The following is a 13764-nucleotide window of genomic DNA, read 5'->3' as shown; positions in this document are numbered from 1 at the left end:
TTCCAGTTCCCTCCTAAGGTAAGTCACTTCCCTGCCAGGAAGAAATGTTTATAATTTAATCTATTTCATTCAGAGTAAAAGCCAATGTCTTTGTGACACCAGCACCTCCACTCTGCTTCTTGTTTACTCCCACCAGCCACACCGGCCCCCTCATTCCTCAGACATGCCAGACACTGTCCTCTGCGGCCTTTATTCCAGCCATTGTGTCTGTTTGGGACATTCTCCTCCCAGACATCCACACTAAGTCTTAGCTTAATTCCCACCTTCTCCTCTTCTCGCTCATTGTTTATAATAACACTGAAATCCAACCTCTTGTCTCTTTACTCTTAATCTGCCATAACATGATCTATATTTTTTGTCTTTTATTTCCCCATAGCACTTACTTCCTTCTAGCATACTATTTAATTTACTTTTAAAATATTGTTTGCTTTTTGTTATTCTCTATTCATATTATAAACTCCATGAAAGTCAGCAACTGGAACAGTTCCTGGCATGTGGATGAAAGAACAAGTCTAATTATAATACCTGTGATAGTTCCCTTTTCATAAGCATTTGCATCGAAATCTAAGAAAGGCTACAGGAGGCAACAGTCATAAGGGTGGAACTTCTCATATTATTCAGACTCACATAAATTCATGTGTGATTCAGAAAATATATCTGATTAGTAGTATTTCTAGGTGGGTCTTAAATTATACTACAAAGATTATTAACTTCTCAGCCTACCTCTCCAGTCAGCTGTTTCAAACTCTTCAACATGAATATTGATTACTGCTATAACCACTGAGAACAGAGTAATCAGAGAAAGTAGCCAACTATATGGGAAAAGTTGCATGAGTGAGAGCCATAATTAGCGTTATCCAAATTATATCGAATATATTGTTAGAGACTTGATGTTATCTTGGCATATTGGACACATCTCTAATGATGCTTATTTTGCCAAATTTATACGAATAGCTACCTTTATGGAGAACTTACTATGTGTTATACATGATGCTAAGTGCTTCACAAACATTATATCCCTATTTCTTTAAAACAGCCCTATTAAATGTTGTGTCAGGATTCATTGGCTTGCAAGTGACAGAAAATTCAACTTCAACTGTTTTAAATAAAAACAGACAGAAGGGAGGAAAAGAATTTATGTGATTCATGTTCCTAGGAGGTCAAGAAAAAAAGTGTATTGCTATTGGTTATTCAAACACTAAAAATACCATAAGCAAAATATTAATAAAAATAACTATCTGAACATTTAAAAATAGCAAAAGTTGTGTAATTATTCTAGATTTATATCCACATATTTTAATCAATTTTAAGCCATATCTGTCTTAATACCATGTTACAGGTGTTTTTCAGAAGAATGCATTTTTTTATATGGTCTTTTTATTTTTGGTTTTTTTCAATAACACTTCCTTCAGTCTTCTTTCAAGTTGCATTTTAAGGTTAATAAATTTGAAATTTTTAACATCTCCAATTAATTTTTCTCTACACATTCTATTTTAAATTAAGAAAATGTTTTTCTATTTAAACCAGGTAACCTCAAAACATATTTTGCAAAGTGGAGAATATTCTTAAATCTGTAAATCTGCTTTATTATATTGAAATATGTAAATATTTCAGTCCATATACTTTCACAGGTACTTTCTTTCAGGGGCTTTCTTTGACAAATGTTTTTACAAGCACAACTCATTGAATAAATTTTCTTTATTTATGATTCTTTTGAATGTTTTGCCAGATACAGATGTACAGATGCTATAGAATCATAAACCTTCTCAATTTTATCCAATTCCAGCATACAATAAAGATTTATCCAATTAAAAATTAGAACTTTATGATAAGATTCTTCCCTAAATTGACCTATTCCAAAGCATAATTATAAAATTTCAGAATTAATTTCTGTAAAATGTTTGAGCTTTCCTTGTATTTGCTCACTGCTTTGCTTTTGTAGGGATAAGTTTAATCATCATTTTATTTGCACACTTCATGTTCCTAATTGCAACTTGTTAAAAGATTTAAAAGCTGAAATCTCTTAGTACTTCATTTGCTTAATAATTTGATTAAAATTTTTCAAATGAATTTGAACAAAATACAATGAAAATTTGGGATCATTTCTAAAAATGTTATTTTTATGGGACAAGAAGATTAACTGAAAAAGCAGTTCTTCAGAGGTGCAAATATTTCTAAAACCTGTCTAATAGAGGATAGCAAAGAGAAGAAGCTTGTATTTCCATGTATTTTGGTTTGATTGTTTTCAACATTATTCAACATTAGTGTCATCACATTTTGTTGTTTGGCTATAATGTGTGTATGCATGTATTTATAACTACAGCTTCTATTTTCTTTGGTGGAAAATCTTAACTTATTTGGGATTGTGAATTATGTGTTTATCACTATTATTTCCAAGTACATGTCTTCTCTATAAGCTTCTTAATTTAGTAAGAACTATGTTTTTACCATGACCCTCTTCTATGTACTTCTAAATTTCTATTTTTATGATCATAGCAAAACAAATAATAGTGCCTCAATGTTTTAAACTGATTTTACAGCGGCATTCACAATGATTTTAAATGCTTCCTCTCTAACAAAATGAACTACAAAGCTTTCCTTAGATTTCATGACTTGTATGAAAAAATTGAACCATTAGAATTAATTGATTTTCTATCTGATACTTAAAAACTCACATCACTTCTTCTGCTAATAAACCCAACATGTTAAGAGATACTGCTTCACTTTTCATTCATGTGAAAGAAAATTTGGAATTGAAAACAAACACAATTAATTTAAAACAATAATCCTTTGATCTAAATGAAAAGTCATGGCTCACACAGTGACTATGACATATATTCTGCAGCTGTATCAGTTCACTTACCTTTTTTGGGCTCATCCTTTAAAATAAACACTAACTTTTAAAATAAATACTGATGCTCCATCAGAAGATTTATGTCTTCTGGTTTCCACACATCAGTGATATCATTTATGGACCCCAAAGTAAGCAGTAAATGTTGATTGCATTATGGGCAAGTTAAGGATTCTCATCAATATGAGAAATGAAAAATCAGCACTTTTTATTTAACATATTTTTTTAGTTCATTGCTGTTGAAATGCTTTATTTCAAAAATTAAAAAATATATAAATTAATACATTTAATTTTCTCAAAAATAATTTATAAAATATATCAAAAATCTAAATAGCTGTAGATCAGTACCAAACAAAAACCAAACCTCTGTGCTAGGAGTATTCAGCCTATGCTTTTTAATGCTCTACAGGACTGCTTAGGCTCACTTTCTGGATCTGTTTTGCATACACCTAAATCATAATTTCTCTCATTTCTCGCTGACCCCTGACTTGGTGATTTCATACATCTCACGGGTTGGAGCTGGGGCTCCAGTCCACCAAGTGATTGGCAGGAATGGCACCATCATATGTTCCCTCTACTACCATCTGAGACTAGAAAAAGTGAGCTGTCCCCAGCCATGTGCTCATAGGCCTGCTGCATGTCCCTTTGAAATGGAGGCCTTAGTTACATTGGGGAATAAGAGTGACAGATTGTTCTGGGTCATTTTTCATATTTTACCATATGTTAAAGTGAAAACTTGTTTCACTGAGTGTGTGTCTCACACAATACCAGACAAGACCATGCCAAAAGCTAGAATTGCAAAGTGGAGGCCTACCAAACCTATTCCAGTTTATTTTAATGAAACTAAAGTGAGGGGCTCATGATGGTAAACCAAATGAAACTTCAGATCGGCTGACATACAGAGAGCGCTAGGCAAACCCGAGCACCTGATTACCCCAGGTGCAGGGAGCAGCCGGTGCAGAGTGAACAACGAAACTAGCCTAGGTAGGGTTCAGCAGGCACCAGGTGGTGGCAGAATGAGAAGGTGACAGAAAGACAGACAGAGGCCTGTTCATATAGAGTCTTGCAGGCCATGGCAAAGATTTTGGGTTTTAGTTTACATAACCCAATGAGCCTTTGGAAGGTATTGATCTGACTAATATTTAAACGGTCATCTAGCTGCTGTGTGGAGAACAGACTGCATAGGGTCAGGATGGAAGCCCGGCAGACCTGCTAGGAAGCCATTGCTATTGTCAGGTAAAAGGTCATGGGATGAAATGTGTAGATGTGGTGAAAAATGGGCCCATTCAAATGTGTACATGTGGTGAGAAATAGCCCAATTTAGGAAATATTTTAAATGTGTATCTGACAGGAGATGTTGATGAATTGAATGTGGAAAGTGAGAGAAAGAGAGGAGTCAAGGATAAATCCAACAGTTTAATATTTGCCTCTGGATAAATGTCAGTGCCCTGTACAGACATGAGGAACATTATGAGGGAAATGGTTGGTGGGAGGATTTAGGAGCTCAGTTTGTTTATAAATGCTAAGTTTAACATGACTAGTAAGCATCCAAGTATAATTATGAACTGGTTGGTGCAATAATGTAAGTGGGAAATCAGGAGTATAGAGGTGGTATTTATAGCCCCAGAAGTAGATAGGATCACAGAGGGAGGGAGTGTGAACAGAGAATTGCAGGCTGAGTCCCAGAGCACTCCTGTAATTATTTGTTCAATAGATATAGAGCATCTAAAAGTGATATTTTATGCAATTAATGGATGGTCATAAGCATATCAAAGTTACCACATGCTTCTTTGGAAAACAGCAACAACAAACCAATCTTCTTTGTTCCACATATTATTTTTAAAAGTTACATTGTAGAAAATGAACCAATGGGGAGGATTAGGGTACTTAGGTTTTTCTTTAATTGGCCTTCTAAAATAAATTTGTCAATGCTTTCTACAGTACTTAGTGCAGTGTTGCAACCCAATAAAAGTGATAGACTCTCATTTTACTTTATTTTTAATTAATTTCTTTACTAGAAAAATACATAGAAACTTAGCTATTACAAAATTCATAGTTTGAAATGGCTAAAGAGATAAGACAAATGCCTGAAGAAGCATTGTCAATTTGGAGATTTGCCTATCATAAAGGGTATATTTCCTAACTATAGTCATAAGCCCAATTTAATCAAAAAGTCTTGGTTTTCTCCGGACATACCAATCTGTAATTGGCACTTTAAATACTTTGCATAAAAGAGATTCTAGTAATTTATTACGCAGCTAATGACAGCTTACTGATGATGCAAGAAGATAGGTAGGAGACAAAGGACCAGAGAAACCATCGAATCAAAGCAACATAGAAGTGTTCAAGCCATTGACTGTAGAGAGACACAAAGAGAAATGATACAACATGAAGGGCTTGAGAATGAAGAGTGGACAAAAGAACCACCAAAGGTCTAATTATGGAAATTGTCAACCTCAAAGATTCCAAATCAGAGCTCTGATGTTATGGTTCAGCAAGGAAAGTTAAATTCCATCTCATTGGTATGGTCAAGTTGAAGAGCCTGCTTGATCTGGGAGCAGGAAAGCCACTGCGCTGGCATAACCTTTTAAAATCCTGTGCCATCTATATACCCAATGCCAGGCAAGAGCAAAAGAAAGAAGAATGAGCCAAATAAAAGAGTTTTTTTTTAAAAACTATCCCATGATGGTGTGGATGGTAATGATACTACTAATAATAACACATTAAATTTATAAAGAACTTTTAACAAGTGATTGTATTTGATTACCGTAATAAATCAAAGAGGTAGAAATTATCTTTAATGTGTTAGTTTCACAGATGAAGAAAATGAAACTTGGAAAGGCTCTGTACCTGCCAAAGGGCACACGGTTTGTAAGGGAAGCATAACCAGTTATCTGGTCTGTCTGGCCCCACACTGCATGCTTATTGATGCCACACGGTAGCAGGAGTGATCATAGCCTTAAGCAGCTCTGGCTGCTGGCAATATGTGCCTAATGTGTTATGTCCTAAGCATCTCAGCAAGTCTCTTTTTAAGCTTTTATTTGCTAAATATTCTTAAGAGAAAGGGCCCTAACAGCAGATTTGGATTTTCTTTAAAGTGGAATTCAAATTGTCCAGAGTAAGAGCCAGATGCAGTACTACGTACCTGTAGTCCCAGCTACTCTAGAGGATCTACAAAAGGAGCACTTGAGCCCAGGAGTTGGGAGCTGTAGTGTGTGGTGATAGCACCTGTGAATAGCCACTGCACTCCAGCCTGGGCAACATAGTAAGATCCTATATTTAAAAGGAAAACCCCCAACATGTCCAGAGTGGATCCAAATTGAACTTGATTGATGAATATCATTAAGTACTTCAAAGGGAAACTTTTCTCATAAATATGTTTAGATTAAAAGAAATGAGCCAACTAGCAAAACTCAAGTCCTGAAACCCTGAAAAGGGTGCCTAAACATTGAAAGGTCCTAACAAGATTCTTCCTGCTTTGCCATACCCAGAACACATGATCAGGAATCAAGATTGGTTACATGGTCTTGGCAGGCTTTGAATACTTCCCTCAGGTAGTCCATTTTCATTTAAAAATTCCTAGAGTTGCCAGTTATTTCTTCTTAAGATGGTTGTCCTTTGGTCCTCATCGCATCAGAGCATGATATGTGTCAGTTTCTGCTTCTCATGGGAAGCAAAGTCAGGCTACTACACAAAAAAAAAAAAAAAACCATGGGAAATCTTTTCCTCCTGGAGAAATTAGACTTGAAATTGAATGACAGTTATGAGACCTTTTATCACTTATTACTGAGAGCGATTTTCCTGAGTCATCTGCTAAAAACAAACAACAGGCTGTAATGAGAGTCAAGGTTCATCCACCATGAATTACTATATAAATTCTAAATAATAGATTTATATATCTATTTCTCAATTTATCAACTTTAGATTGCATCTATTTATGCCAAACTATAAAACATTAGGATTTTAACACATATCTCTCAATTTTATTAGTTATGTTATTAGTACTTCTAGTAGTTACATTTATAACTAAATAATATATCTAGGCTTCTATTTATTCTTTATCCATCAGTTTAGAGAGTGTCTATTGACTCCTAACTAGATAAGTGAGAAAATTAATGAAACTACTTTTTCTCCTATCTATTTTTCTCCCCCCTTCCTCCAGATCCCAACTCCTATTAACTATACTATTATTCTTACAGCTTCTGTCATTATAACTGTCTCTTCTGCTTTGTCTATAAGTTGATTTTATAAATTGAAAACAAATAAACACATATGTAATATCATTATAACGTAAATATTATTTTCAGCAGAATTAAGTGAAATGATTGGATCCATAGAAAACTACATGTTATTTTATGTCATTAAGTTTCTACCACTGGAATGAGAATTTTGATTCTAAGCTCCAAGAGCAAATGGAGTCTGTTTTCCTGGCTGTACTTTGTTAATTTCCTTATAGTGTGTTCATTGTTTAGATTATGGCATTCACTGCATCTGTTGATTCTTAGAATTGCTAAATGCCTTTATTTTTCCTATTGAGAGAGGGAAAAGGCAAATAATGTTGTCTTGTCATAGAGAACTTTTAATTTCTGAAGTATGCAATTTGTAATAGAATCAACTTGCTTATTAAAGACATTCTTTACATAGCACTGTCACTAGTTTTACACAGTGCTTATTAGGCCTACTGCAAAATTATCTTCTTTTTGCATTTCACTGTGTTAGCACCACTGTGCTTTAACTCCATGTCTCAAAATTCCAGAATTCCTATTTTGTTTTGCTGGAAAGCATCCTTAAGTAATTTCTTTTGCTTTTTTTCTTTTTGGATAGCTTGTGTGAGCTCTCAAACAGAGTTCATAGTTCGGCTAGAGCTTCCAATTTGGCTGCTAGCTTTCACTACTGAATAAAAGTGTGGTGTCAATATGATTTTTGGTCCTTTGTAGATAATCTGTTTTTTCTCTCTGAGACTTCTTAGTATTTCTCATTGTTCTTAAGTTCTGAAATTTTATAAAAATACATCTAGGATTTTAATTTGCATAATCAATTGTGTCTTTAGCTCACATAAATTTTCTTCTACCATTAATTGATTTTATTTCTCATCTGTGGGAAACAGCATAATATTCTTTCCCTCAAAAATTCTAATTAGATATTTTGGTCTATTCTGGATAGATGCTTGATTAAGCATTGTCTCATAGTTTACATTCCTTTTTTATTTAGTTCTGGGAGATTGCTCTCAACCTTATCTTCCAAATCACCCAAGTTCATTTTCAGTCATATTGACTCATTATTGAATTTTTCTATTGATTTTTTTTAACCATTTAAAAATCTTACTTAATTTTTGAAAAATTTGTCTTGCTCCCTGATTACTTCTCTTTTGGAGTGGTCCAATTGTGCTTAGTGATATAATATCTTCTTGAATATATGAGGCCTATCTGGAAAGTGTCTAGCCATGTAATAAGAAAAATAGAGACATTTATTGAAGAAGATACAAGAAACATTGTACATAGGACAATGACGCCTCAGTCCCCTTCAAAGTAGGCACCTCGGGACCTCACATAGTTCTCCCGGTGTCTTTTAACCCAACCTGTACACGTTCAACATTCCAGGTGTTCTGCTTTTGCAGGCCTTCCAGAACGTGGACCACTTTCAACACATTCTCAACCATCTTTGAAGAACTTCTGCCAAACTTTTATTTGTGCTGCACTCATCGCATCATCCGCAAAAGTCTTCTGAATCATCCAAACAGTTTCCTCAGAGGAATGCAAACTCAGAGGTTAACACAAAATTTGATGCACAAATTTTGTGATAACACAAAATTTGACCGAGTTCTACTCACTCAGTCATTTTGAATGGGACGGCCACATAGTACACTTGCTCAGTCAACAGCACCTAGCGCCCCACTGACTCATATAGTGAAGTTGTCATTGTTCATGCGTGTGCACCCCATTCCACTCTCCTTGGCTGCCAGGTTACACTGATGTGCTAACCGTTCTTGGTATAGTAACAATGGCTGGATACTTTACAGATGGACCTTGTATCCCAGGATACCAACCAGATTTTTTAGGTTCTCTTCTATTATGTATACTAGCTCTATTTCTCTAGGGCCATTTATTTTATTTGTTTACTCTTGGTGACCCTCATTTATGCTATTGGTTAGGTAACTATTAACATGGGTAGGTGAGTTCATGCAATTAGCATAAGTTGGTGGCAAGGTTTTTGTTGATTTACCACAGGCCCCTTCCTCTTCCTGATAAGACCAGGAAGTGCTTCTGACAAGCAGGCTTCTTTGTGGAGAGTATGGGCAGGAAATAGGCAGGTAGCTTCCGTACTTCCAACCCTGCCATGGAAAGGAAGGCCAGAATACTCTGAGGCCAGAATAAAGTGATTTCCTTACTTCATTCCTGTGCAAGCTCGGAGCTGTCTTTTCTCCCACCCCACACCACCACCCATGCTTTGGACTATTGTGTGAGTCTAGAGTTACTTCTGGCTCTGGTCTCTTTTCTCTATTCCCACATTCCAAGTAAGGACTTTTGAAAGGCTCAAGAGTTTAGAAATCAGTTCCCAAGCACTTGATTAAGTTGGAGGCAAATGCTACTCTGAACCCTGTGGGTTGTGGAGGGGGAATCAACAGTCCAAGCTGCTTTATACAAATCCATTTATTTAATTTATTTAATTGTCTTGAGCTATGCACCAAAGCCCATGCCCCATCTTCATGCCTGCCAGCTCCAGGACTGAATCTTTCTGAGGTTCCTTGGGAAAAACGTCTCCTATCTTATTAGATTGTCATCACTATGAGAGAAGGAATGAACTCTAATTCCCACTATGTACCCAGAGCCTACAAAAATGTCTGCCAGGTGGTTGGTGCTCAATAAATATTTGTTGAATGAATGGATGAAAAAACACATGAATTAATGGATATTGGTGTATTCCTTTGGCTGTATTTTCATTACTATTTTAATGAATTTTTTGAATGTAAATAGATGCTCAGACCACCATTTTCAAATTGATGGTTTTTAATGTAGTCATTAAATTCATGACTGTAAAAATTTTGTACAAAGTTTATGATATGATATTGCATAAAAGAATCAAATGTTTAATTGTATACATACTATGACTACTTCTCAGATATTAGTTTATATGTGCATATGTTTGTGTGTGTATTATAGGCAGGGACTAGGGGAAAAATCACATAAATTTGATGTATTCAACTGCTAGAGACTTGGATTTATGTTTTCTTTTTGTTATAATTTCTTGTAATATTATTTGTGCAATAATAAAAAAATCAAATTAAATTAAATGCCAAAGGGAACAGATGCCACAATCTTCCTGGGTTACCTAACATGAAAAAAAAATTTACTCTGACAATTAGAAAGGCCTTTTAGTATCTAATCTAAAACCTTTCCTTGTCACTTCTGTGTAAGTTGCCCTCCCACCGATTACCCTTACAAGTGCCCTTGCCACATAGACTTCATCTCCGTTCCCAAGGATTCAGTATTATCTACTTAGACAATCGTTGTACTCATCCACTAAAATTCAATTTTCCTAGGTATTGTACTAAGATATGGGGATACAAAGATAAATAAGAGTCTCTGCATGTTTTTAGGGAGATCATGGTCAAGAGGTACTTCAGTGGGATTTCAGAGGGGTTCTCATAGTCATCCTTTGTGCATTTGCTGACTTTTGAGAAACTCTCCCCAAACTTTACTGTGTCTTTTCTCACAGATCTAAGTATAATTATTGGGAGTCTAATCTGTAATTGCCAATAAAATGAAGTGCAAAGTGAAAGTAAGGACAGGGAAAGGGAGGAGGAGAACTTAAAAGGACAAAAAACAAAGGGAGAAATGAAAGCAATAATAGAAATTATTTAAATGAATCAAGACATACAAGGAAAATTGGGAGGTGTATTTTTATTGGACAGATATGATCAAAACAATGAAAACTCCCTTTCATGTACATGTTTGTTCACATTGCAACTTATTAAATGCATACTCTCATTTTGTTTCCATGTTCTTATGGATGTTTCTACCTACTCTGTGGGGACATTCATTTTTTTCTGTATGCTGCTTTATGTCATTATTTTTATGGCCACATAAGTGCTATCTGAGAAAGTCCAATACATTATGTTTAAAGGAAGAATAAACAGGTGGTTTTGATTGAGAGTTTAAGGGACTTTTCTATATTTAAGCTCACAAGTTTATCTCATGGGTTTTGTGATGTCTATTTGGCTCCCATGGAAGTGTTATCTCTCACTTGACTAAGTTTTACATCAACGTGGCTTTCAGGAAATTAAGCTATTGCAAAGAACAAGAAATTGATGTACTTTTAATGGAATTTCCTTATGGATTTATACCTCTATCATGAGCTGAGGTGGCTAAACTGCATATTTTCTCACTCCAGAACTCTGGAAGTCGCCTTCAACACTTGCCTCTCTCTCTACCCCTCTATCCTATCCATCACAGGACTTATTGATCCTACTTTTGAAATGGATCTTGAATTCTTCCAGTGCTCTTCATGTCCACTGTCAGCATCTTGATTCTGACTCAGAGCTTGATCATCTTGCACATGGATTGCTGGAATTGCTTCCTAATTACACTTCTAGCTGTCTCTCTTGATCCCTTTAATCCATTTTCCACAAAGCAGTAATAGTAGTGTTTTTAAAATCTCAAATTTAACCTCATGACTCCCTTGTTTAAATTTTTTCAGTGACCTCCCATTGCTCTTAGAACAAAACCCTAAGTCCTTACCATATTCTTCATGAAGTGTCCTCTGTTAGTCATATTCCTTTTCTTTGGATGAGTACAAGAACTCTTTTCTGCTTCAGACACTTTTATATAATCTTTTCTTCAATTCTTACCCTGACTAAATTTTATTTATAATTCAGCTTTCTGATTAACTGCCATTCCTCAGAGATAAATTCTTGGACTCTCTCTCTCTTCCATTGGTCCTACATGGTAATTATAATTGTAATCAACTATTTTTGACTATTTATTTAATGGCTATGTCTTCTACAAAATGTCAAGACCAACGAGCACACAAATGATATATATTTTGTTTGTTACCATAATTGCAGTGACCAAAACAATTCCTGGCTTAAAGTAGCTGCTCAAAAAAAAATGTGGTGAGTAAATGAATGGTCCTTAGCTTGGCAGATGTGGTGATGAAGAATTAGGTCTGGCCCCTGAGACACTGGTCAGCTCCGTCCCACAGAAGCTGCCCTGGATGCCTTTCTCTTAAGCCACTCTGAGAAATTAGCCAGTTAGAAATGTGGCCATTGTGGCCACAAAAAGAATTTTTTCTGGAATTAGGAAGGGGTTTGTGCGTGGCTCCTGAAATAATCTGGAAGTGTAAAACTCAGTATTTCAGCCTCAAGAATAAAGAAAGATGACCCAATACAACAAATGCCTGATGCTTGTTCTTGTCTTTTAATTCAAAAGGCAGCATGCATGAGTAATATATAATAACCATTTATCAGTGTGCTAATAGTGTTTGAAATTCTATTAGGTGACATGATGAGGAAGCTCAAGATGGATGGAGTTGTTATATATTTGGTGTCTTGACTCTGCCTGCCAGAGCCTTTAAAGTCAGTTTAGTGGTCTATTAACGTGTCCATTATGAACCCAATTTCTTACCTTAGTCATTTTAAATCTCATCTGTCTATTTCTTAGTATATGTTATTAGCCCAAATTCAAACATTTTATACCAACTATAATTCTTAGTTGTTAAACTGGTTTTGACTTATTGGTGCCACATTAAAACCTAATAGGTGGAATAATTGGCTCTCATAACAATTCGGAGTAAGAGAAGTCCATGAGAGAGCGCTGTTTCCAGATACCTAAAAAGCTATGAATGGGGCCCCTTTGCCCTCTACTGCAGCTCCCCACCCCTGCTGATTCCATATTCTCCCGGTTTCCCAAGCCAGTCCTAATTGCATCCAAACAGGAGCCATTAAACCTGGCATGCCTCTAAGGAAATGCTTTCCAGGGTTTCATAGTGGAATCTTTTCCCAGGAGCAGCCAGCGTCCACTGATGGTGGAACAAAACCATAGCTTTCGAAGTTCTTGCTTCACAGGGACAAGCCTGAGGCCCTTCTCAGGGAGAAAAGTGATTCTTCAAGCCCTCTGAGCCCTCTGCAGCTGTGTGGCATTCCAAATCCTTCTTCTTTACATTTCAGCAGGATGTATGAAAACCTGCCTTCCCACCAATTTCTGTGCCTTTCTCACCTCTGTTTCTTAGTAGCACCCCTAAGCTTCACCCACTCTGCAGCAAAGTCAGCTTCTTCTCTACAAAATGGACTCCTAGGTACAGATCTCCTTGAATTGTAATCTTGCAGCCAAAAGTTAGCCAGGCCTATGTGTGTCTAAGTACTACAGGATCAGATAGCTGCGTTCCTGGGCTCTTGAATCTGTTTATCCTCCTTGCCTACCTGCAGAGTCTCTGGTGCATCCTGTATGTCTTTGAGTGCTTCTCCCCTCTCTAATTGAGAGAAGCAAAGCCTTCTGGGGTGCAATAAAATTGCTTTAGGAAGGCAAGAAACAGATGGAAAATAAATGGGTTCAGGTGCTCCAGGGACCCAAGGGCTGCTGCAGAAGGCAGGCAACAGAGCATCTAAACAGCAAAAGAATATTTGCTTTTTGTCTTTTAAATTTTGCATCAGGGCAGAGAAAGTTTCAAGGTGAAGAATCAGAGGTTCTCTACATTGTGCAAATGATATATAGACTAGATTCTATTTAAAGCCAGTTGTTCTCTAGATTTCAGGAGAAATTTACTTGTGGCTCTAACCTATGTGCAGGGTGAAAGGTAAGCCCTAAATTTGATTCCTTGCAAAGCTATTTTTCTCCTACTTTGAGAACTATTTCATAGAATGAAGGCTGCCTTTGAAATACTCAAGAGTTTGGAGTTAGAGAGTCCAATACTGAACT

At 36.1% G+C, this 13764-nt stretch overlaps 1 long non-coding RNA gene across 2 annotated transcripts in view; it reads left to right on the top strand.

The window, feature by feature from the left end:
• The first annotated feature begins 4009 nt into the window (after positions 1–4009).
• The window catches only part of LOC105862738 (uncharacterized), a 51420-nt gene continuing 41665 nt past the window's right edge, over positions 4010–13764 (top strand). For both annotated transcript variants that reach the window (XR_012923690.1, XR_012923688.1), the window contains exon 1: positions 4010–4087. This is a non-coding gene — a long non-coding RNA (uncharacterized LOC105862738). The remainder of the gene's footprint in view (positions 4088–13764) is intronic.

Source organism: Microcebus murinus, chromosome 2 (genome assembly GCF_040939455.1).
Source record: "Microcebus murinus isolate Inina chromosome 2, M.murinus_Inina_mat1.0, whole genome shotgun sequence".
Lineage (NCBI taxonomy): Eukaryota > Metazoa > Chordata > Mammalia > Primates > Cheirogaleidae > Microcebus > Microcebus murinus.
This window is presented reverse-complemented; position numbering and strand designations above follow the sequence as displayed.